General features: G+C 44.1%; 1 protein-coding gene across 5 annotated transcripts in view; it reads left to right on the forward strand.

Moving 5' to 3' along the window:
* TRAF3 (TNF receptor associated factor 3) overlaps window positions 1-23,243 on the forward strand; it is a 111,022-nt gene that overhangs the window by 733 nt on the left and 87,046 nt on the right. The window contains exon 1 of one of the 5 annotated variants that reach the window (XM_025869322.2): window positions 104-189. The exons of 3 other annotated variants lie outside the window; for them this stretch is intronic. The gene's annotated coding sequence lies outside the window, so the exon portion shown is untranslated. Of the gene's footprint in view, window positions 1-103; window positions 190-22,836; window positions 23,097-23,243 lie in introns of those variants that run through there. One more of the 5 variants, XM_025869320.2, reaches the window with a different exon arrangement.

The following is a 23,243-nucleotide window of genomic DNA, read 5'->3' on the forward strand; positions in this document are numbered from 1 at the left end:
CGGAGCAGGCCCGGCGCCCGGCGGCGAGTGCCCGGTGCGGCGCCGCCTCGCCCCCGCCCCCGCCCGGGCCCGCCCGCCCCCCGAGCGCCTCAACTTCGGAAAACTTTGTCCTCGAGGCCGGGCCCGGGGCCCGCGGGCCGGGGTGCCCGCAGCTTTTCAGGAAACGGGGCGCCGAGGCCTCTTGAAAGCGTGAGTCCCGCGGGGTGGGGAGAGCCGGCATCTTCTGCGGGGCGCTGTGTTGTCGCGGTGGGAGGGACGCTCTGGCTCGGGGGTCTGCACGCGCAGACGTGCTCGCCCTGGGCTGGCGGCGGGTGGGATTTTTTTGAGCCGTTATTTAAAAGTTTATACTGAGTCATTCCTCTGCAGATGGACCTCTGACTGATTCATAAGCGGGGAGCTGCAGTGGCCTCGAAGGCAGGCGGGTACTGGGCTCCAGTTTGGGGCAAAATGCACCCATTCCACCTTTGATTAATAGTAAAGGTCAGGCTGGGCTCCCAGAGGTGCAAAAAATGAAAATGATCCGTGCCACAGTATTTAAAATTTCATCTTGAGGCGCCAGGCTATGGCTCACGTACGTTTTGCCACGTTTTCACATTGTCACCCCATTTGGGGACATCTATTTAATATTTGGACCTGTAGAGAGGATTCTGCGTGGAACATTCTTTACCCTTAATCTGAAAAGATAGCAACAAAATGGAAATGGATGAACTGTCGTGGACGTGCTTTGAAATTTAAGAACCCTTCAGCTAATGGGCCGTTGAAGGAAACAGTTTTATTTCACGTTTTTCCTACTAAGCTCTGAATCAGATTTCGGGCGGAGATACGGTGTGTGTGCGTGTGCGTGTGCGTGCGTGTGCGCGCGCGTGTGTTCATTTATTTTTGTGGAGTCATAAAGGCTGTACCGAGTAGCGTTACCTTACTGCTTCTTAATTTACATTCACAGCATACAACTGAGGAGGAGCCATAATTTGTTGTGTTTTTTTTTTTTTTTCCTGGCATTTGCCGTGAATACACACTGGTGAAGCTTTTGGAAACGTATTCTGTAATCTTCTATATTACCTATAAAATTCTTATTTAAAGAAACGAGCAGGCGGACCATCAGTTGGTGCTAAAAAATCTTCGCGTGTCTTTCCCATCTTTGAAAATGGCCTGTTAAAAAGACTGCATCATGTGTAGGATGTTTGGCAAAATAGTGCCCAGCCATCCTATTTTCAAGTGAAAGGGGATATTTGCCTTTTTACCCTGTTGTGACTGTATAGATATATATTTAGAATTAGTGTAAAGATGAAAAATTCGTCGGCCAAGCAAAATAAGCCGTACTGGTATGGAAACTGGAAAATATATAAGATTGGAAATCCTTGTGAGTAGATGCTCGTGGCAGACACCCTGACAGACCTGGGATTCCAGCATCACTAGTTAAAATCAGCCCCTGTCACGCATGAGGTTTAAGACGTTGAGGTGTCTCAGCCAGACGCCATCTGTTCCAGCTGTCACAGTGCAGAAGCCAGGAAAGCAGAGAGAACTGGCAGGGAGAAGTCCAGCATTTTTTTTTTTTTTTAAGACATTCATGTGAATTTTTCTGTGAGGGGAAAGAAGACCAATTATTTTCCTTGGAGTCTGTTCATGCATTTTGGAATTAATAAGATGGCCTCACTTAATGAGACGGGTGTAAACACATTCCGCTGGAAACAGGCAATAGCAGTGGTCAGTTGTTTCTCTTAATACCGTCAAAATATTCCTGCTCTTGTTCATGCCTTGAAGAAGGTCCTTCATGTAACTGAAACACCTGGGCTGCTTCTTGGTGTTTTCCCCTGTGCTTGGGATTTTGATTCTGTAAACACCCCGGCTAGAATCCCTTTATTTTTTAACTGTGCAAAGCTGAGAAAGGCCTTTCTGGGGTATTGTCAGGATAGATATGCTAATAAACTGAGGAGGAGAATGATTTATCACTCCCTTAAAGTCCTTCTGTGTGATGTTAAAGCTGTACTTCAAGAAAGATAAAACTGTCACCGTGGTGTTGCAAGTCTGGGCTGGCTCAAGCAAACAAAGGAAATTGCGTTAAATTTGCCCATCTCTATTTTCTCATCTTCGTATAGCAGGACTCTCCAAACAGCAAGTGATCTGAACTATCAAGTATTATGCAATAGCTGAGTTTCCTTGCCATGGTCAATTTAAGAACTGTTAACTTGGTGGAGGAGACATCTTATGACCAAGGCCCCCTGTGTTGATTCCATAGAGTCAAGACCCCTTGTGTGCTTTTTTACAAGTGCTGGTAGAGGAAGAAATATTATTTTTTTGGTGGGGTGGCGGGGGAGAGTCATAGTATTGACTTCACATACTGACAGAAACTGGGAAGGGAGTTACTGAGGGAGAAAGAAGGAAGTGAAGCCATTGGATCTGGAAGGTGACCAGAGAGAGGCAGTCGAGGCCTAACTGTGGAGGTGATGCTTAGGCTTGTTCTGAGCGGGAGGAGTAGAGCTAGAGGGAGAGGCCAGATTCCTGTGGGCAGGAGGGCAGTAGAGAGGTGAATGGGGGAAGGTGCCACTTGCATCATAGCTAGAGGCTTTGGGTCCCCAAAGGAGCCAGTGGACATAGAAGAAAATGTAATTTTAAACAGAAAGGAAAAATGTAAGAAAACTACGTGTGCCTGAGTAGTATCTATGATTCACAATTAACTAAAAAATACAAAACGGCTTCTTTCTCATGTTGAAGAGGCTTTATTGACTGTCTGTGTTCTGTACAACACTATGTTAGAGGAGTGGGGGGTGGGGAACTGACCAACCTAGGAAGGAGGGGTGAGGTTTTTATCATTAAGCAGTAAAATTTCTTGCGGCGAAAATTTTTTGTCTCATTGTGCAGACACCTTGGGCTGAGGCTGGCAGGTAGTAAGATGTCATAAATGTAGGTGACTGTCGGTTTCTGACAACTCCAAAAATCAGGTGGGACTCTCTTGCTGAATTGTGTTCCTCAAGATAAGTGGATCATTAACTGGGAGTTGGGAATCTTTTTCTCATCTAACAATGTTCAGTTAATGTGCCTTGAGTTCCCATAATGTTCTTGTTACAGAGCTGGGATGTGTGCGATACAGCACCTGCCTTTAAGGCCGAGGTCTGCAGAAGTCCGCCCCTGTGCACCAGGAAGGGAGATACCTGAAACCATGGGTCTTGGACCAAGACAGCACCAGGACTGAAGCTTGTGGCAGGAAGAGTGAGGAAAAGTGGAAATTTACCACCCTGCCCTCAAGGAACTGGTGCTCAGCTGGAGAGGGGAGCCCCACCGGGAAGAAACTAAGTAGGCATAAAATGTAGGCTAAAGTGAGTTAGTGGATTGTGCGGAAGACTGGAAGCATGGTGAGAATTCAGGAAAGGGGAAGCTTTTGGCTGGCTGGGGGTAGTCAGGGAAGGTGTCTGGGAGGCGGGTGTTGAGCCCCAGCATTAGGGAGGCCACTGGGCCTCTTGCAGGACCCTTTGAATGGCAGGAAGAGGATTTCTTTCCACCCCCCGTGTTTTGGTAAGGTGAGATCTGACAGTTTGCTCTCCTGTCGCTTCTTGCCAGTTAGACACAGTGCTGGTGATGCTGCTGGTCAGTGGATTTCCAGTTGCGATGTTTCCTGTGCTGTCCTCTAGCTCTTAACCAGGAGCTCAAGTGGGTCAGGCAATGTGCCGCTGCGAAGGGCCCGGCCTGCACTGGGGAGCCGAGCCGTGGCTCGGCCGTCTCTACTGTTTTCGTTGTAGGTCGAGTCTCAAAAGGCGGTGGGGGGGGAGGTGTAAGTGTTAACAAAAAGCACCTGTTCCTCAGGAACTTGCCCCCCCACCCCTGTCAACCTACTGCCCTGTCATCTGTGCTGAAGTGACCTAAATCTCTTTAATTCTCAAGAAATAAAAAAGTCAGGTCCTATAATTTCATTTCATGATTTACGTTTTTCTAGAGAGCTTGTTCTGTGCTGATTTTAACTATGTTATTTTTTTAATGGAGGTGATTGGGTAACTTTTTATGAGGTCATTCTGCCAAGAAAGATACCAGGCCTGCTGTTCTGATACTCTGATTTCCTTTCCAGTTTAAACACTGACTCTATGGCAAAACCCAAAAGCCTGTTTATTGGAAATTTGGTTCCTTAAGTGGAGTGAAAAGCTAAATTGATTAACCAAGTAGGATAATAAAATCTTTAGGACAATGGTAGTATCAGAGTGGTAAAACCTGAGTCTCCAGGAGTCATGATAATTATAGTGAAGGTTTTCAGAGACTGGCTTTGTACTGTGGAAGGTTAATGCCCAGTAGGAGGCCTGCATACACTGGAGGTGATGAGGGAGCCATTAGGCCCCTCCTGTCAGTGTTTGTGTCCAGAACTGCAAGTTTGGGAGAGAGAAGAAACGCGCCAGATGCCCACACAGTAATTCCGTGTGGTTTGGCTGATAACGTCTGCAGTCTGGTGTGCCTCATAGCTGCCTGTCAGGCTTAGCTCCCTGGTTTGTTGCGTTAAGAGGCTTGTATAATGGGAGACTTCATTTGACATTGTAACTTCCCTGGGTGCTTTTAATGACTTAGAAAGGAAGAACAGGAAAAACTACTTGTCTTTCCCTGCTCAGTAATGCCCTGAAGTCACAGCTTTATTCTAGAAATTAAATTCTATTCTTTTTGGATTAATATAGCCTGATGTTTTGAGATGTTATTATAGGGCAAATTAAATGTTCTGATTTCGGATGGCTTTTGTGTGTGAGAAAGGGCATGGCATGGCTTTAGTATGTCTCAAGCCCTTAATGGGAGTCTAGGCCTGTTAAGTTTTAGCTTTAATTTTTTCTTAAAATTTATTTTTTATTTTTTAAGTAATCTCTGCACCCAACATGGGGCTTGAACTCACGACCCTGAGATCAAGAGTCTCATGTTCTATGATTGAGCCAGCCGGGCGTCCTTTCTTTATCTTAAATTTTAATACAGATTTTATATCGTACTCAATAATATGTCTGATTTTTTAAAAATATAAACACACTTTGTCTCCCAAATTTTTGAGTATAGTTAATTCTCCAAAAGATGCATTTTGTTTGTCCTTGGCTCCCCGAGGATCCCCGAGGGCTTCCCTGGCATCCTACCATGGGTCCCTGGAGCTGTCCATGTAGAGTGGTATTTTCATTATAATTTTGTATTTCCAGCTTGAGAAGGGGAGGATCTAAATGCCAGTCCTGCCCTCTGTCCTTGGGCAGGCTCTTGGTTCTCTCTGAATAGGTTTCCCCATCTTTAAAATGGGGTAGAAAGCACCATGCACATCACATGCTTGTTATGAGTGAAATGGACAATAAAGCATGCTACTGATGTTAATTTTTTTTTTTTTAAGAGAGGGGGAGGGAGAGAGAGAGAGAATCTTGAGCAGGCTCCACGCGCAATGCCGAGCCTGATGCAGAGCTTGATCTCACCACCCTGGATCATGAACTGAGGTGAAATCAAGAGTCAGTGGAATGAGCCACCCAGGTGCCCCTGAGGTTAATTTTCATAACAATAACTGCTAATACAGTAGCTAATCAAGATGTAGTAGAATAAGAATGTTAAGATCTTAAAATAGGAACATAATATGTCTTTGCCTATGGTAAGGACTGTGGAGACTTTCTAGTTGAATTCCCTCTTTTTATATGGGAGGCTTGGAGTGTTTGGGTTAGTAACTGTCCCAAGTCAGGTAATGGCAAAGCATGGACTGTTCACCCAGACTAGAGTTTTTTCTTTACATTCTTCACTTGTCAAGATTTGCCCCAGAGAACCTGCTTGGCCTCTGTTCCAACTTAGGAGAATTGACAGTTATTTGATCAGCACACATTTGAGAGCTTAGTCGGGAGCTATGCCAGATGTCAAAGCTAAATAGTCAAGTAAGAAGCTGTATGATGGCCATCCTCAAGGAGCTTCTGTAAGGTGATGAGCCAGAAGAGCCTGTGGGTTATGGCACAGTGTGGTAGGTGCTGTGAGCTGCTGAGGGAGCGTGGGGTGCTGTGTAATTTGGACTGGGGGGTTAGGAGGTGTTTTCCAGGAAGAACAAGCATGAGCAAGCTTGCAGAAGAGGAAAAGCGTTTGCTGGCAGAGTTGCATGTCAGAGGGCCCATGAGTCTGAAGCTGTTCCCCACGACTGTGTTTCAGGGAGAGGGCTCAGGAACTGGGAACTGGCTGCCTTTGGGGGCCGCCTCTGTGCCAGCCTAACTTTTGAAGTTAAGAATCATTCCCGTTTTACAGATGAGAATAATGAAGAGCAATAGACTCTATAGAGTTTATGTTTTCATTACTGTGCTGTGTGGTCAGTTTAAGCTGAATTATAATCCAGTTTTGGATTTTGTTCGCATTCTAGACTTTTTAGTTTTGCTTTCAGATTCTAGTGTTTTAGTTTTGCTGCTATGTAGTGCTTTTTAAAGAAATTGTGTATTTTTCCAGCATATGTTTTTTGTATGCAGCCTTTCCTTTAACATCTGCTTTGCCTATATCAACTTATTTTTCTAGCCGGTATTCCCTCCATTCCTTCTTTCTGTTTTGAGTTATTTTCTTATAGCAGCAACATTGCATTCAATATCCTTTAACAAATTCAGTTAAGACATTCCTTACCCTTGTGGTTCAGATGTTGCTTACATCTTGCTGAGTAGCAGTCCCAAACCTGACTTACTAATGTGTTTTCTTTCCCCTTTCCCTCTCTTAATTTACATTTAAACTGGTAGTCTAGTAATAATGATAGTATTTAGTCATTATATCTTTATAGAGGTTTACAAACATTAGCTTATTAGTGGTGAACAAGTCCCCGAGGCCTGGTCACTCTGTAGAGAGCGTAATGGTTGCAGCCCAGCGCAGTCAAATTTCTACCCATTCATCTGGAATGTAATTATAACTACAGATTACTTATGGGAGTATAAGTTAAAGGCAAGGAAGCCTTCTCCAGATTTAGCAAGAAAATGTTGTTGTTGACTATTTTGGAGAAGATTTTATGTGGCTCTTCTGCTAGAACTGCTGGACAGTTTTGAACACAGAACCAGGAGGGGTCAGTGATGGCTGGATTGAGGTGAGGAGGCTTGTTGCATAGGCATCGGTAGCTCCAGGAAGGGTTGTGAATGCTGGCACACAGCTGGACACCGAGGCCACAAGGTCATGTTCCTGGCGTGGTAGAGGGTAGATTCCTTAGTTCTTAACACGAGTTGGACTTTTTGGGTGCATGCCACGGCATTGGATAGCAAAGACCTCATGTTTATGGAGCCTGCTCTGCCTTCTTCAGATTGAGGAATGTTCTGGTGCATCTTGGATGGGTCTCTAGTGTTGAGATGACAAGCTTCTCAAGGACAGGGTCACTTCATCATATTTTCAGTCTAGCCTAAGATGTGCTCTGTAAAAATGAGATGAATTTATGTATGGAAGGAGTATGGGTTTGAAATCAGACCCGATTTGAATTCTGGTCCTTCCTTTAGCTAACTATGGTGGTAAGTTACCCTTTCTGAACCTCAATTTTCTCGTCGATGAAAAGGTAGTTGTGAGGAATAAAAGTGAGAATATGAGTGAATGTGAGAACCTATCATATCATAAGTGGTAATTCCTCTCCCTCTTTCCTTTCCTGAGTGATTTCCTAAAGGGAAAACATGTCTTGCTAGCAAGGTGAATGACAGGCTCTCTTGAGAGTATGGCTTGGCCCTGAAAGCTACAAAGTAAGTGTAGAAACAGCATATTATTGGACTATAAAGAAATTATTCATAATGAAGAGTAAAATGATTTTTAGAAAAGGAATTTTTGCATGTGATGATTTTTGATAAAATTTATATTTAATTTTAGTACATTATTTCTTTTATTATTTAGTAGAATAACATTCTTCAATGCATTCGAGTCTCTGTTCAAATGTCACTTCTTCCAGGAGGTCTTCCCTGAACACCCTAATTAAAATACTCCATGCTGTAACTCTAGACTCTTACCTTGCTTTTTAAATTCGTAGCAGAAAATTTTTGTTCATCATCTTAATCCATATAGTGGAGAAGTACCTGGCGTGTGGTAGGTACTCAAGTATTTGTATGGATGAATCAATATACTATAGTCTAACCACATTTTCTTTTATTGAGGCAAAATTCACATAACATGCAATTAACCATTTTAAGTGTGCAGTTCAGTAGTACTTTGCATATTCACAGTGTTGTGCAACCACCAGCTTTGTCTAGTTTCAAAACTTTTTCATCACCCCATTACATAATCTTATACCCATTAAGTAATCATTCCCCATTCTCTCTTCCTCCCAACCCCTGGTTACCTCTAATCTGCTTTCTGTCTCTATGGATTTGCCTTCTCAGGACAGTTCATATAAAAGGGATCATACAATGTGTGACCTTTTATGTCTAGCTTCTTTCACTTAGTGTAATGTTTTTGAGGTACAGCTAAATTGTAGCATGTATAAGTATTTTGTTCTTTTTTATGGCTGAATAATATTCCATTGTGTGTGTGTATACCACAAATTATCCATTCATCCAGTGATGAATGTTTGGATTGTTTTCCCCTTTTGGCTATTATGAATAACGTGTACAAGTTTCTCTGTAGACATGTGTTTTCATTTCTCTTGCGTGAAGTACCTAGGAAATGGAATTGCTGGGTCATACAATAATTCTGTGTTTAACTTATTTCCACAGGCAATGTACTAGGTTCCAGTTTCTGGTACATCTTTGCCAACATGTGTGTATGTATGTACGTAAGCTATTCTTGTGGATGTAGAGTGGTATTTTCATTATAATTTTGTATTTCCTTAATGGCCAGTGATATTGAACATCTTTTAATTGTATGTCTTTTGGAATGATGTCCCTTCAAACCCTCTGCCCATGTTTTAGTTGGGTTGTTAACCTTTTTGTTGTTGGGTTGTAAGAGTTCTTTATATATTTTAAATATTAAACCCTAATTAAGTATGTGGTTGACAAATATTTTCTTCCATTCTGTAGGTATTTTTTTCACATGCTTAATAAATGCCCTTTGATGCACAGAAGTTCTTAATTCTGATAAGGTCCAATTTATTTTTTTTCTTTTTGTTGCTTGTGCTTTTGGTATCAAATCTGAGAATCTGTTGCCAAATCTGAGGTCATGAAGATTTATCTCTATATTTTACAGTTTTAGCTCTTACATTTAGGTCTTTGATCCATTTTGAGTTAATTTTTATATATGGAGTGAGCTAGGAGTCCCACTTCATTCTTTTGTATGTGGTTATACACTTGTCCCAGTACCATGTGTTGAAGGGACTATTCTTTTTCCATTGGATGGTCTTGGCACCCTGTTGGAAATCGGTTGGCCATAGATGTTTGACTTTATTTTTTGGACTCTCATTCTGTTCTCTTGGTCTATATGTCTGTTCTTATGCCAGTGGCACACTGTTTTAATTACTGTAGCTTTATAGAAAGTTTTGAGGTAGTAAGAGAAGTATGAGTCTTTCAACTCTATTTTTCTTTTTCAATATTGCTTTGACTACTTGGGACCTCTTGCGGCTTCATATTAATTTGAGGATCAGTTTCTCTCTTTCTGCAAAAAACGGTCATTGGAATTTTGATCAAGATTGCTTTGAATCTGCTTTGAGGAGTTGCCATTGTAACAATCTAAGTCTTCGGATCCATGACTGTGGGGTGTCTTTCCACTTATTTACATCTTTAATTTCTTTTAGCAAGATTTTGTAGTGTCAATGTACAAATCTTTTACCTTCTTTGTTAAATTTATTCCTAGATATTTTGTTCTTTTGGATGTTTTTTACATGGAATTGTTTCCTTAATTTTCTTTCAGATTATTCATTGCTAGTGTATGAAAACACAACTGATTTTTGTGTGGTGATCATATACCCAGACTTTGCTGATTTGGTTATTACCTCTAATAGTTTTCCTTTCTTTTTTTTTTTTTTTTTAAGATTTTATTTATTTATTTGACAGAGACACAGCAAGAGAGGGAACACAAGCAGGGGGAGAGGGAGAGGGAGAAGCAGGCTTCCCGCTGAGCAGGGAGCCCAATGTGGGGCTCGATCCCAGCACCCTGGGATCATGACCTGAGCCAAAGGCAGATGCTTAATGACTGAGCCCCCCAGGTGCCCCTCTAGTAGTTTTCTGGGTTTTTTATGGGATTTTCTATATATAAAATCATGTCATATGCAAATAGGGGTAGTTTATCTCTTTCTTTCCAATTTGGTTACCTTTTTTTTTTTTTCTTTTTCTTGCCTAATTGCTCTAGCTACCACTTCTTCAGTGTTGAATAGCAGAAGTGAAAGCAGACATCCCTATCTTGTTCCTGGTCTTAGGGGAAAGTTTTCAGTCTTTCACCATTGATTATGAAGTTAGGTGTGGGCTGTTTGTTTTGTTTTGTTTTTTAATAAATGCCCTTTATCATGTTTTTTTTTTTAAAGATTTTATTTATTTATTCATGAGAGACACACAGAGAGAGGCAGAGGGAGGAGCAGGCTCCCCAAGGAGCAGGGAGCCTGATGTGGGACTCGATCCCAGGACCCCGGGGTCATGACTTGAGCCAAAGGCAGATGCTTAACCATCTGAGCCACTCAGGCGCCCCCCTTTATCATGTTAAGGAAGTTCCCTTCAGTTCCTACTTGGCTGAGTGTTTTATCATGAAAATATGTTGAGTTTTGTCACATGCTTTCTGTGTGTCTATTGATATGATCATGTGGTTTTTTTCCCCCCTTATTCTATCAGTGTGGTGTATTTATGTTAATTGATTTTGGTATGTTGAACCACATTTGCTCTCCTGGGATAAATCTCACTTTACTGGGGTGTATCATCCTTTTAATGTCTTGTTGGATTTGATTTGATAATATTTTGTTGAGATTTTTACATCCAAGTTCATAAGGGATATGGGTTTTTATTTTTTGTGGTATCTTTGTCTGGCTTTTGTATCAGGGTACCAACTGCATTTTGATTGGACATCCTGTTTCTTCAGAATTTTGAAAACTTTCCTGTCCTCAGTAGTGTGTAGAAAATTCAAGAAGGGTTTTGAAGCAGGCAGGATGATGATGATCATGCCACATACCTCCCCGCTTCCCAACACAAGGCTGCCCTTCATGGCCTATCACTGGGAAAATCCTGGCTGACATGACCACCATAACTCTGTGTCCACCAGTGGAGAAGGGAGGAGGGGACACTATTCCTTTTGCCAGGACAGGAGAGAGATGTGCTTGTCATTTTCTGAAAAAGCTACAGATTGTCCCAGATAATGGCTGCTGAGTAACAAACTGTCCTAAGCATCAGTGACCTAAAACAGCAGTAATCTATTTTTATTTTTATTTATTTATTTATTTTTAAGATTTTATTTATTCATTTGTCAGAGAGAGAGCACAAGTAGGGGGAGCAGCAGGCAGAGGGAGAAGCAGGCTCCCCACTGATCAAGGAGCCCAATGTGGGACTCGATCCCAGGATCCCGGGATCACAACTTGAGCCAAAGGCAGATGCCTAACCGACTGAGCCACCCAGGTGTCCCGAGCAGTAATCTATTTTTAGATCTCATCGTCCTGTGAGTTGATCAGGCAGGGTTCAGCTGGGTGATTCTTCTGCTCTGTGTGGCATTAACCTAGGTCACATACTGGTATTTATCTGGCATCTGGTCTGGAGTCCAACATGGCTGGATGTTTGGAAGGCCTGGCTTTGTGGTTCTTCCCTTTCCATGTACTGTCAGGGCCTCTGTAGATGGCCTCTCTGCCAGGGTGGGTGGACTTCTTACCTGGCAGCCTAGGACTCCTACAGTGAGTATTCTGGGAGAGGAAGCAGAGACTGACTCATTGGTGCAGCATTATTCCTGCTATGTTCTATTGGTCGAAGAACCCGCAAGGTACTCCCAGTTTTAGGGAGAGAGGGGACACATTGCCTAGCTCTTATTGAAAGGAGTGTCAAGGAATTTGTGGCCCTCTTTAACCCACTGTATGTGTGGTGGTCCGGTTCTAGTGCTATCAGCAGTGTGTATTGTATACGCTTTGTAAGACAGGCTTTTGTGGGCTAAAATGGAAACCCCAACTGTTGTGTGTTACCTGTTTTCTGTGAGAAAATGCATTCTGTGTTCTCAACCAAGAATTCATGAATAAAATTTTGGAATACACCCATTCATAAAATGGTAATAAAATGTATGTTTTTTCTACTTAATCAGCAGGCATCCTTGATCATCTGTTTGTCAGGAGTTTTTCAGGTACAACTTTGGGTCTGTAGATTTTCCCTTCCTGTTAGTTCATTTATTTTTTATTTAGTTCTTTTTTAATTTTGAATAGGCTTCATGCCCAGCGTGGAGCCCAAGGTGGAGCTTGATCTCATGACCCTGAGATCAAGATGAGCTGAGATCAAGAGTCTGACACTTAGGGCGCCTGGGTGGCTCAGTTGGTTAAGCGACTGCCTTCGGCTCAGGTCATGATCCTGGAGTCCCGGGATCGAGTCCCACATCGGGCTCCCTGCTCAGCAGGAAGTCTGCTTCTCCCTCTGACCCTTTCCCCTCTCATGCTCTCTATCTCATTCTCTCTCTCAAATAAATAAATAAAATCTTTAAAAAAAAAAAAAAAAAGAGTCTGACACTTAACTAACTGAGCCACCCAGGTGCCCCTCCTGTTAGTTCATTTTAAAAATTATTTGAAAATTCACTTTCATTTTGAAGAGTATTGTGGAATTGAAGTTTATATTTCCTTCTGTTCTTAAAAAAAGCTTCATCGAGAAAAAATTAGTAAGCCTACATATCCTAAATTTCCTGTGTTCACCCTATCATTCTAGTAAATCCTCTAGGGACTTATTAGAATTAAGTTATGGCTGTTTATGTAGAAAAGTGTGGGATAATTTGACAGCTTGTGAAGAGGTGTGTACACATTAGTTGTAACATGGAAGTCACATTTTCTGTAAACCCTGCTTTCTCAGCCTTTCTCAGCTGATTGTTGCAACACTATTTGAGCAAGCAAATGTGATGAGGTCATAGAGGAGTGAGAGAGTAGATTTAAATAACGAAAGAAGAAATCTGCATCTGTATGGGGACTGCTGAGGGTGGAGAGGGGAAGGGCTGTGTCTGTGCTCCCTGTGGGCCCTTTGCTTGCAGCTGCACAGAGAGCCCCGCCAGATAGAGCACTGCCTTTACAGCATCACTGGCTAGGAGGCCAGCCGTGTGAGCTGCCCGGTCCTGTTTCCCAAGCATACTGTGCCTTTGTTCCCAAATACCCGTCACTCCTGGGCATCTAACCACCTGTTCAAAGTAGGCATGAATGAAGAGAAACAACCTCTTTAATTGGGTGATACACCAGAGTGCCTGACTCGTGCATGAAATTTCAGGGAGTCCTGGGAGTTGCCGAATCCTCTTCTGTCATGCCTGAGGTCAAGAGTCTGTGGTCTAGACGGTCTGAGGACTTTTACAGCAGTGACGTTTCATGCACACACATGCCCATTTCTCATTCTGCCCTTTTATGAATTCCAAAAGTGTGCTGACCTGTGGCATATCATCGGGAGAAAATTGCTCTCTGCATGTCTTTGGGGATGCTTCTTTTGATACCACTTGCCTTTTTCACTCACCATCACCTTCAAGATTCTCTACACCATAATGTGGTGACTGTGGCCTGGAGGTGACCAGCATCGGGGCTGAGGAAGGGTAATGAAACTGGAGGACTGGGGAGGGTGGTAAACCAGACAGGGAGGATGGGGCCAGGAGGGCAGCAGCACTTCACACAGTTGATGGTGTTGCCTGTCTGCTCTCTGCTCTGGTTCATATAAACAAGGTGTTTACTTGTGTTAAGATAAATTAAGATAGTTACCCTTGCTTTTCATTTTGTCTTAGGGTTCTTGGGAACTGCATCAGATTTTAGTCACTTTTGCTTGGAGTGGAATATATAAGGTATAGTTTAACCTGAACCAGTTGTCTGTGAGGCATCTTCATTGAGGTCCCAGTTCTGCATAAGAAAAAAGGCTCTTAAAGCTTTGACATTGTGGTTTTTTTTTTTTTTAAGATTTTATTTACTTATTTGAGAGAGAGAAAGTGAGCACAGAGGGAGAGTAAGAGGGAGAAGCTGGCTCCCCACTGAGCAGAGAGCCTGACACAGGGCTCCATCCCAGAGCCCTTGGGATCATGACCTGAGTCGAAGACAGATGCTTAACCAACTGAGCCACCCAGGCGCCCCAAGCTTTGACATTCTATTCTAAGTGTAACACTACAAATGTAAAAGTTTCTAAAATATATAGAATGGTGGAAAGCATGGAAGAGTATTCGCTGGTGCTGGAGAGGTTGAGTAAAGGAGCTGGTGGCCTCCCTGCGGTGGAGGGACAAGATTTAAGTAGGAGTCAGGGCCCCACAACCTAGGCCCCACCAGTCTTTGTGACGCTGGGCAAGTTGTTTAACCTTTAAAGCCCCTGTCTGCTTTCATGGTAGATGGCTCAAGGGCCAAGATTGAGGTGCCAGCCAGGTCAGTTTCCGGTTGAGGGCTGTCTTCCTGGCTTGCAGATGGCCCCCTTTTAACTGTATCCTCACATGGTGGGGAGTGAGACAGGAAGCAAGCTTTCTTCTGTCGGCCCTGAATTACCTGCCAAAGGCCCATCTCCAGATACATCACAGTAGGAGTTACAGTGCCACTAGATTAATTTTGAGGGGCCATAATTCAGACCATATGTAGTATTCTGCCCTCGAGCCCCCAAATTCATGTCCTTCTCACATACAGAATACATTCATTCCATCCCAGCAGCCCCAAAATCTTAATACAACCTATAAAGTCCAAAGTCTCATCTAAATATCATCTAAATCAGATGTGGGTGAGCCTCGAGGTATGAATTCATCTTGAGGCAGAATTCTTCAACTGTGAACCTATGAAACGAGGTAAGTTAGGAGCTTCGAAAATGTAATGGTGGGGCAGGTATAGGATAGCCGTTCCCATTCTGAAAGGGAGAAATAGGAAAGAAGGAGAAACAGGAAAGAAGACAGGTCCCAACTTAGCCAGGCAAGTTCCATTAGATCTTAAGGCTTGAGAAGAACCTCTTTGGTTTGATTCCCTGCTTTGTCGACCCTTTGGGGTGGAGGTCCTGCCTCTTCTGGGTGGGGGGTTGTGGCCTCAAGTCTCTAGGCAGCTGCCATCTGGCCTGTTGAAATTTGGTGATGGCCACCCACCTTGGAAACTGAGGAGGCAGCCCTGAGGATCTCTGCATGGCCTAAAAAGCGGGGGGTGGTGCAGGTTACAGGATGAGTAAGTTAGCAAGCTAACACACAGGTCAGAATAGGACTCTTCGGTTTCTATGAGGAATTTTCCCAAACAAGCCCCTCCAGAGAACTGACATTGGGGATTTGCTGGGCTGGAGTGCATATGGGTCGTACCAGAAATGACCCGAGACTGGGCATGGAAGATGTTGGCTAATTCAGAATTTGGGAAGCAAAATTTGAGTTCAGGTGGCATTAAGGGGCAGATTTGCATTGTGGAAGGCCTATTTTGTCTTCTTTGGATGAGTGTGTCCAGTGGAAGCTGGCAGTCATCTGTGGGGTGTGCAGGCTGCTTGACCACTAATGTCCCTTTCAGTCTTAGGATTCAGTGAGCATAATTTAAAATCCACAACTTGATTTGTGTGTGCAGTTTCTACTCCATTCATGAATTGATACCATAGTGTACGTACAGCATAAGAGTTAGAACTTCTTTTTGCATAGTCTTCTACTAAATATTTGTTTCTGTCAGCTGGTAGGCAGCAGTACCTCCTAGTTTTGCACTTATGTGTGGTTGTCCTGTAGGACTTTGCCTTTAGTGTGGTATGTCTAGGATTTCAGTGGTTTCAAGGGAGGAGAAAATGCTTATGACCCGCAGAGCCTGGGATAGCTGGGGTATTTTGTCCCTGAGGAATTTAGTAACAGTTCCTGGTCAGGACTGGAAGCCTCCCAGACACCTTTGATGGAATACAGAGACTCTAGTGGAAGTCCTGACCGGGCTTGCAGGCTGCCTTCTCAAGAGTCTTACTTTATCAGTGATTTCTTTTCTCCTAATGGTTTCATGTCAGTGATTTCTTTTCTTTTCTTTTCTTTTTTTTTTTTTAAAGATTGTATTTATTTATTTGACACGGAGAGAGAGAGAGCACAAGCAGGGGGAGCGGCAGGCAGAGGGAGAAGCAGGCTCCCCGCTGAGCAAGGAGCCTGATGCGGGGCTCGATTCCCGGACCCCGGGATCATGACCTGAGCCGAAGGCAGATGCCTAACCAACTGAGCCACCCAGGTGCCCCTCATGTCAGTGATTCTGAATCCTGTCTGCACATTAGAATTATTAGAACCACAAAAGCTGGGGGGCCCACTTCAGATGATTTCAATCAGTTAAGACCACAGAAATCAGATTTAATGGCTATCTTTGAAGAGTCCTGAGGGGATGCTGACACTGAGCCAGGCCTGAGAGCCTGTGGTTTAGTGGAAGGAGCACACTTTTTCCTCCCACAGGGGATGACCCCATCAGCAGCACCTTTCCAGGTGCCTCGGACCTGCTGGTTCCCAGTCTGAGTTTTAAGGGTTTCCTGATGGGCATGCTCACGGGTATGAAGCCCCCTTACAGGCTTTGGGGAAGAGAAGCAGGGCCAAAACCTGCCTCTTCTCCTCAGCTTGCGTCAACTTAAGCAAGTTACTTGACCTTCCTGAGCCTCAGGTCCCTGCAGTAAAATGAGGACAGTAAAGCAGGCACCCAGTTCCCCAGCTACAATTGTGAAGCCCCAGAGCCTCTGAGATGGAATGATACTGTCATATATTTGGTGCCAAAACCTGAGCTGAAGTGATATGATGTTGTATGTAATCTCTGTTCCACTTAGTATGAATATTCCTGTATTTTACTGCAGACTGTTAATTAATGTGTTTTCTTGTGGGCACTGTCCCAGACTTCCCTGGTGCCGTTATATTAAGATATACACACACAGTATTTCCTTTCTAAAACCCCAAAAATTCTAAACTCTGAAACACATCTGGCTTTGGTTTGGGTAAGAGACTGTGGAGCTGAGGAGATTCAGCCGATAGGTGGCTGTAGGGAGTGAGTATATATCAAATTTACATGTCAGTATATATGTAAAACTCCTGGCAGTTAACAGGCATCCAACAAATGCGGCTATTAATGCTCCTTTAATTCCTCCACTTGTGTGTTTATACTTTCCCCATCTGGTTTCTTTGATTTCCCAGTACCTTTATATTTGGCATACCAGACTTTATTCAGATAATTCAGTATTTTCCATAAATTGTAAGTAAATTGAATCTGCAGCTGGGTATCCATCATCCACTCTTTGCATGTATCTGGGCTGGATGTCATGGCAATGTGTATATGACGTGGTCCCTGCTGACCAAGAGCTTAGAAATTAGTCCTAGAAAGAGAAAATGTGGATGGTTTTTTAAAAAGAATCTATTGAGTAACTTTTCAGGCCAAGAGGCCTGGCCTCCTGGCAAGCTCTCATAGAAGAGGTGGAATTCTTGTGAACTTGAAGGACCCTTATGCTTTAGAATGATGGCTCTTAGAATGTTAGTTCTCAGCCTTTCACCCTGTGGTGCAGCCTCGGGGTGGGGTGGGGGAGTGCTAGGGGCAATGGGGTGTGGTGGCTGAGGGTGTGGACCTCTCACTGCATTGTGGCTCCGGGCAGTCTCTGACCTCTCTCAGCCTCTCTTCTGGCATTTGTGTGTGTGATGACCACTATATGTATCACAGAAACATGCACAGAAGGAACTCTTGATTTGGAGGAGGTGACCCTATGAAGTTGGCTAAAAATTCAGAGACATTTTTACTTGTGTACCTTTATAAATAGCTTCTTCCCCGTCCCCCTTTACTTATTTTTCTCTGTGGAGACTTAGAATCTTGGGTTCTCTGATACTCTTTGGTGCACAGTAGTGGACAATTATCAGCAGTCCCGAACTTCCTACTGGGAGGCCCCCTAGTGACAGAAGAGTGGACATGTGACAAGTACCCCTTCGCAGGGCGGAGGGCACAGCATTCTGAAGCAGCCTGTTCTTAACACAGGGTTTTTGTGGTCTATTTTATCTGAAATTAGTATGAATTTTACATTTTGTTATATGTGTTTAATGTTACAAACCTCTAAAAATCTTTCTGTGTATCAAAACTGACCTTCGGGCCGAGATAATGTGCCCCTGCAAGCCGCTGCACTCTGAGAAGCACAAGAAGAGATTTTGACCTTCTGTGGGCAGAGCAGAATCTGTATCGAGACTGACACATCTTGAATCCCTTAATTACTTGACCTCAGGGCTTTTTTTTGACCCGTAAGGGTGTATTTGCACCACATGTACATTTGGTGCATTTTGGTTTAGATAATTTAGGTAATTGGCAACTAGTTTTGATCTTATTATCAAAAATTTTTATCTGGATTTCATCATCATCGGTCCCATCGATGGAAGCTGAGATTCACTGGATGCTTGCTCTGGGTGCGAATGCTCTGGGACAGGGAGGGAAAAGTCACGACCTCAGAAACTCTGTGGTAAACTGATGTGGGAATCTGCTACTACAAATGTCTTAAGTGATTTCAAGCGTGCAAGACTTACTAACTTGTTTGTAGAAGAGCAGTGTGCATAAAAACAATGGTAGGTAGAAGAGAATGCCCAAGTAATTGACTGTTAACTAACTGGCTCTTAGTCCCGGAATTCTGTGGAGCTGGAAGCCAGCGCCTTTGAACAGGGATTCGGCCCTCACAGCAGACCGGCCCGCCTCGGGGACGTTTCAGGGCCTGCAGCCGTAACTGCACTGCCCGAGGTTTCTGTTGACCTCCCCCAGGGCTGATGAGCAGGGAGGGCTGAGGAGGTGGTACAAGGGAGCTGCCTGCATTCAGCCACCTCCGTGATTATTCCCAGTCTTACACATGTAAGAACAACTCTACAAGGCTGTGTTTTCCTGTGTGTCTGAAAGGGCTTTGGTCACTACAGGCATTTTACTTGCAGGATCTTCGTCCTGTAGAGGTGGAGAGGCTTGGTAGTGAGTTCCCTCACCCGGAGTGTGAGGCAGCCCTTCCAACGATTCTCACATTTAGACTTAGACTGTCTCCAAAGGAAATGTTAGCATTTCTTGATGTTATGGTTCAAAACCCTACCAGGATGGTGTGTGTGTGTGTGCGCGCGCGCGCAAGTACCTGTTTTGCTTTCGGTTTCACTAGAGGATATAATTTGGACCAGTTGTTTTTAAGTGAGCATTTCAAACTTAGAATTTTGATCCCTGTCTCCTTGGTTGTGTTAATAATAGGAAAAGACCACTTGGTCTCTAGATAATTGTTCGGGGGGGGGCAATTTTGTTCTCCCAAGGGACATTTGGCAATGTCTAGAAACTTGCTTGGGGAGGGGGGGGGAGAGGGGGTAATGCTGCTGGTATCTAGTGAATACAGGCCCGGGAGGCTGTAAATGTCCTGCAATGCTCAGGACATCCCCCCATGACAAAGAATTATCTGGCCCAATATGGCAATAGTGCTGAGGTTGAGAAACCTGGTGTAGATGGTCAAAGATGTTCTTGATTTCCAGATGTATGAATATTAAGATTTAATATTTTTGCAAGGAGAGGTGCTTTCTACAAAAATTCAATCTTTAGTCATTACATGAGATCTTAAGGAGTCAAATCTTTTTAACATAGTGAGGTTCTACTAGGAGTATGTATTAAAGTCAGCAGAGGGAACTGGGAGGTCAGAGTGCCTTCAACAGAAGCCCAGATGTCCATCAGTCCGTTTGGATAAACTCCCTGAGATACCATAATTTACACTGAAACTTTGGTTAGCAGGATGGGAATTTTTGAGAAGGTACCATTAGAAAAATAAAAGAATTTTCCAGCTGTGGTTCCCAAGTTCCCCAGACTTGTTTTTAACCCATAACTCTCTTTAAGCTCTAGCCCCATGTATTTATTTAAAAGCAATCGAAGGGGGCGCTTGGGTGGCTCAGTTGGTTAAGCGTCTGCCTTCGGCTCAGGTCATGATCCCAGGGTCCTGGGATCGAGCCCCGCATCGGGCTCCCTGCTCCGCGGGAAGCCTGCTTCTCCCTCTCCCACTCCCCTGCTTGTGTTCCCTCTCTCGCTGTGTCTCTCTGTCAAATAAATAAAATCTTTAAATAAATAAACAAAAGCAATTGATGGAGTCCTCAACGTGTGCCAGATACCATGCTAAGTGCCAGGGACACAGCAAGAAACAGTGTAGGCAGTGTCCCATTATCATGAGGCCTGGGTGGTACAGCAGGGCTTGAGGACAGAGAGGGAAGTCCAGATGCTAGTTCCAGAATAGAGCAGGGTTGGTGGGAAGGGGGTGAGTTAAGAGTGAGCCACTTGAAGTAGCTGGTCTTGGAGGGGCTTGCCGATGAGAGCCTTGCAGGAGAGGGCGTTTTGAGCCCCGAGTAGGAGCGGTCGGACACAACTGAGGTACTTGTTTTCCCTTAGATGTCACCTAACCTATCCCCCGTGAACTCTGAACTCTTGATCCTTGCTACCCATATCCAGCTGCTTAAATGAGAGCGCTGGGGAGCGTTCCTCGGCCCCTCTCCTTGTTTCCCTTTCTATCTTGGCGCTCAGGCCTGTGTCCTGCTTTTTCCCCACCTCCCTGGTTCCCAGTCAGGTCCAGCCCTCTTGCCCGTGCCGGTGGGCCCTGACTGGTCTCTCCACTTGTCCCAGGTTACTCCAGGCCCTTACCCACATAGCTTCCACCAAGGCCTTTTAGGTTGCCTCCTACCCCTCACTGTAGTGGCTTCCCACTGCACTCAGAAAATACAGCACTAGGCCCTGTACAGCCCCTCTGAGCTCCACATGACCTGCCCTCCTGTGGGCTTCTTCCCAAAAAGAATCTGCCTGCCCAGAGGTTGTGTCCATTCTCCTCTGGACTAGGGCCTGTCCTGCCTCTGTGTTCATCCCTCTTCCTCTGGGGTGGGGGGGAGCTGGAGCCTATCTTCCTGCCCCTCCACTCTGGATTCCCGTTGCTCTGTTTCCTGCAGGCGGCCTCAGATGTCCATGCAGTTCTGAGTCCTTTTATGTTGGCCATCGTTAGTTGAGAAATCACTCACCTGGCTACATTTCACGTGGAGGAGGAGTGGGTGATTCACAGGGACCCACCCTCCTTCCCGCAGAGTTGGGGTTTTTGCATAGGGGATTTTTCTGTCAGTTATTTTTTCCTCACCTTTTGGAGTATTAAAATAGCGGCGGCAGTAGGGCGTGTGTGTGTGGGGGGGGGCAGTGACCACACCTCCTGGGAGTTCTCTGATCCCTATGGCTGGCTTATATTCCACCCTGTTTTCACAGAGGACAGAAAGATAGCTATGTACTGATTTTGTCAGTAAGCTTTTTAAAGTAAAGCATGGTGAGTTAGTAGTAGTAGGTCTTTCTTACTACAAAACAGGAAATGGACAACCAGTGCCCCAGTCTGGCACAATTACTCCAGCATGCATACTGGTGTGCCAAGAAGTTAGGGTAGTACACCTCTCTGCCCTGCTGGTCCTTAAGACAGGCCTGAGATACAGTTTTGTTAGATACAGAAGAACACATACTCCAGGTATTTATCATTGAATAATAGTGCATTTATTTGGCTCAGTTTTTTGGATGAGCAGGATGTAGGAAGTGGGCACAAAGAATCTGTTTGGCCCTGTTCCTTATTTGCCACAGGCTGATGCTGGAGAATTCTTAAGTTTCCACATAGAAAATGAATATGAAAGAAGGCCCATAGCAGTCAGGAGTTAGAGGGGTTCCCGGGTGGCCTCTGAGGGAAGGAAATGCCTACGAAGTTATTAAGATGATTGGTGACAGAGAAACTTCTGAATTTGTCTAGCAGGTGGATCCCAGACATAGAGCTATTTTACAAGAAGTAATAAGCTGGAAATTCTGAAAATACATTTTCCTAAAGAGGGAAAATACATCCTCTTAACAACTGATTGAGGTTTCTAGAAAAATTTGAGTCCTAGTCTCAATTTTGATTGTTTTGAGCTTGCTGATAAGATTGGGTTTTTTAAAGCTTACATATCTCCTGGAAACTGAATCTATACCGTGTGAGGATTATTTTTAGGTTCTATAATAAAATCTTTCACATCGTAGAATTTTAAAGACCTGTGTGGACAGGAACAGGTGTTTGAAGGGAAACCTCAGTTTGGCTTGAAAAGTTCATCTAATCGAAAATAAACCAAGGAGATTCACCCATCTAACTCCAGACAGTCTTCATGTGTTCAGGAAGCTCATCAGAAATCTGCTTTACCAAAACCAAATTCTTAGCTACTTGTGGTAGAAAATGCTTAAGTAAGCAATTTAAAATTTAACACACTGTACTTAAAGGCAACCAGTTTAAAAGATTCATGGACAAAGCACTTTACGTGTATTAGTATTATATATAGGTGACATAGGGATAGAATAGCTTTTTCTTGCCTGCAGAGAACATGCAGTCTGAGGAGGGGCAGGCACGTGACAGTATGAGTGGTCAGATAAGGCGGAAGAGACAAAGTATGATAGAGTAATCGTATTAGTAATCGCGGTAGAAGTAGAGGCAGAAGCATCGGAGAATGGGGCATCAGATCACAACGTGGGAGTATTGGTTTTTAAAGCAGAGGTTGACAAACTACAGGTCTAAGAATGTTTTTTATGTTTTTAAAGGGTTGTAAAAATAAGCAAAGAAGAAAATGTAACGGAGACCATCTGGCCCTTTGTAGAAGAAGGGTGGCTGACTCTTGGCTTAAGGGATCAGGAAGTGCTTTACAAAAACTAAAATTTGAGCTGGTATTTTATAGGATGAAAATAAGATTTTGATTTTCAGGGCAGCAAGGTTGAGGGTAGGGGTGTTGCTGTGGGAGGTCCAAAGTGAGAAAAGACATGAGGCGGGGCAAAAGTACTACAATGGGGTCGGGAGGGCTGAGAGTGGGCTGAGTGAGGACTGGGGGAGGGGAGGAAACAATCACAGCTCCTCTTTAAAAAAAAAAAAATTATCTGAGAGCACAAGCAGGGGGAGTGGCAGAGGGACAGGGAGAAGCAGGCCCCTCATTGAGCAGGGACCCCGATGTGCAGGCTCTATTCCAGGACTCGGGGTTCATGACCTGAGCTGAAGGCAGACGCTTAACCACCTGAGCCACCCAGGTGCCCCATCATAGCTCCTCTTAAGTAACAACAGTTCTCAAGTGAGACGTGAACCATCAAAAACTTCTGAGTAGGAGAATGTCAACGTCATAATTAGAGTTAATTGTGAGAAACTGAGGTAAGTATTCCATTTTTTCTGAGATATGCTCTCCTGATCTGTTCTTGAGAAGTGATTGTATCACTTAACAGGCCCCTGACTCTGTGGTGCTTGTGCACATGGGTCCAGAAAGTTTAAGGCTAAAGATTGGTTGATGTGCTTCTCATT

Source organism: Callorhinus ursinus, unplaced genomic scaffold (assembly GCF_003265705.2).
Source record: "Callorhinus ursinus isolate GAN/ISIS: 27379988/994484 unplaced genomic scaffold, GSC_fseal_2.0 scaffold8, whole genome shotgun sequence".
NCBI classification, from domain to species: domain Eukaryota; kingdom Metazoa; phylum Chordata; class Mammalia; order Carnivora; family Otariidae; genus Callorhinus; species Callorhinus ursinus.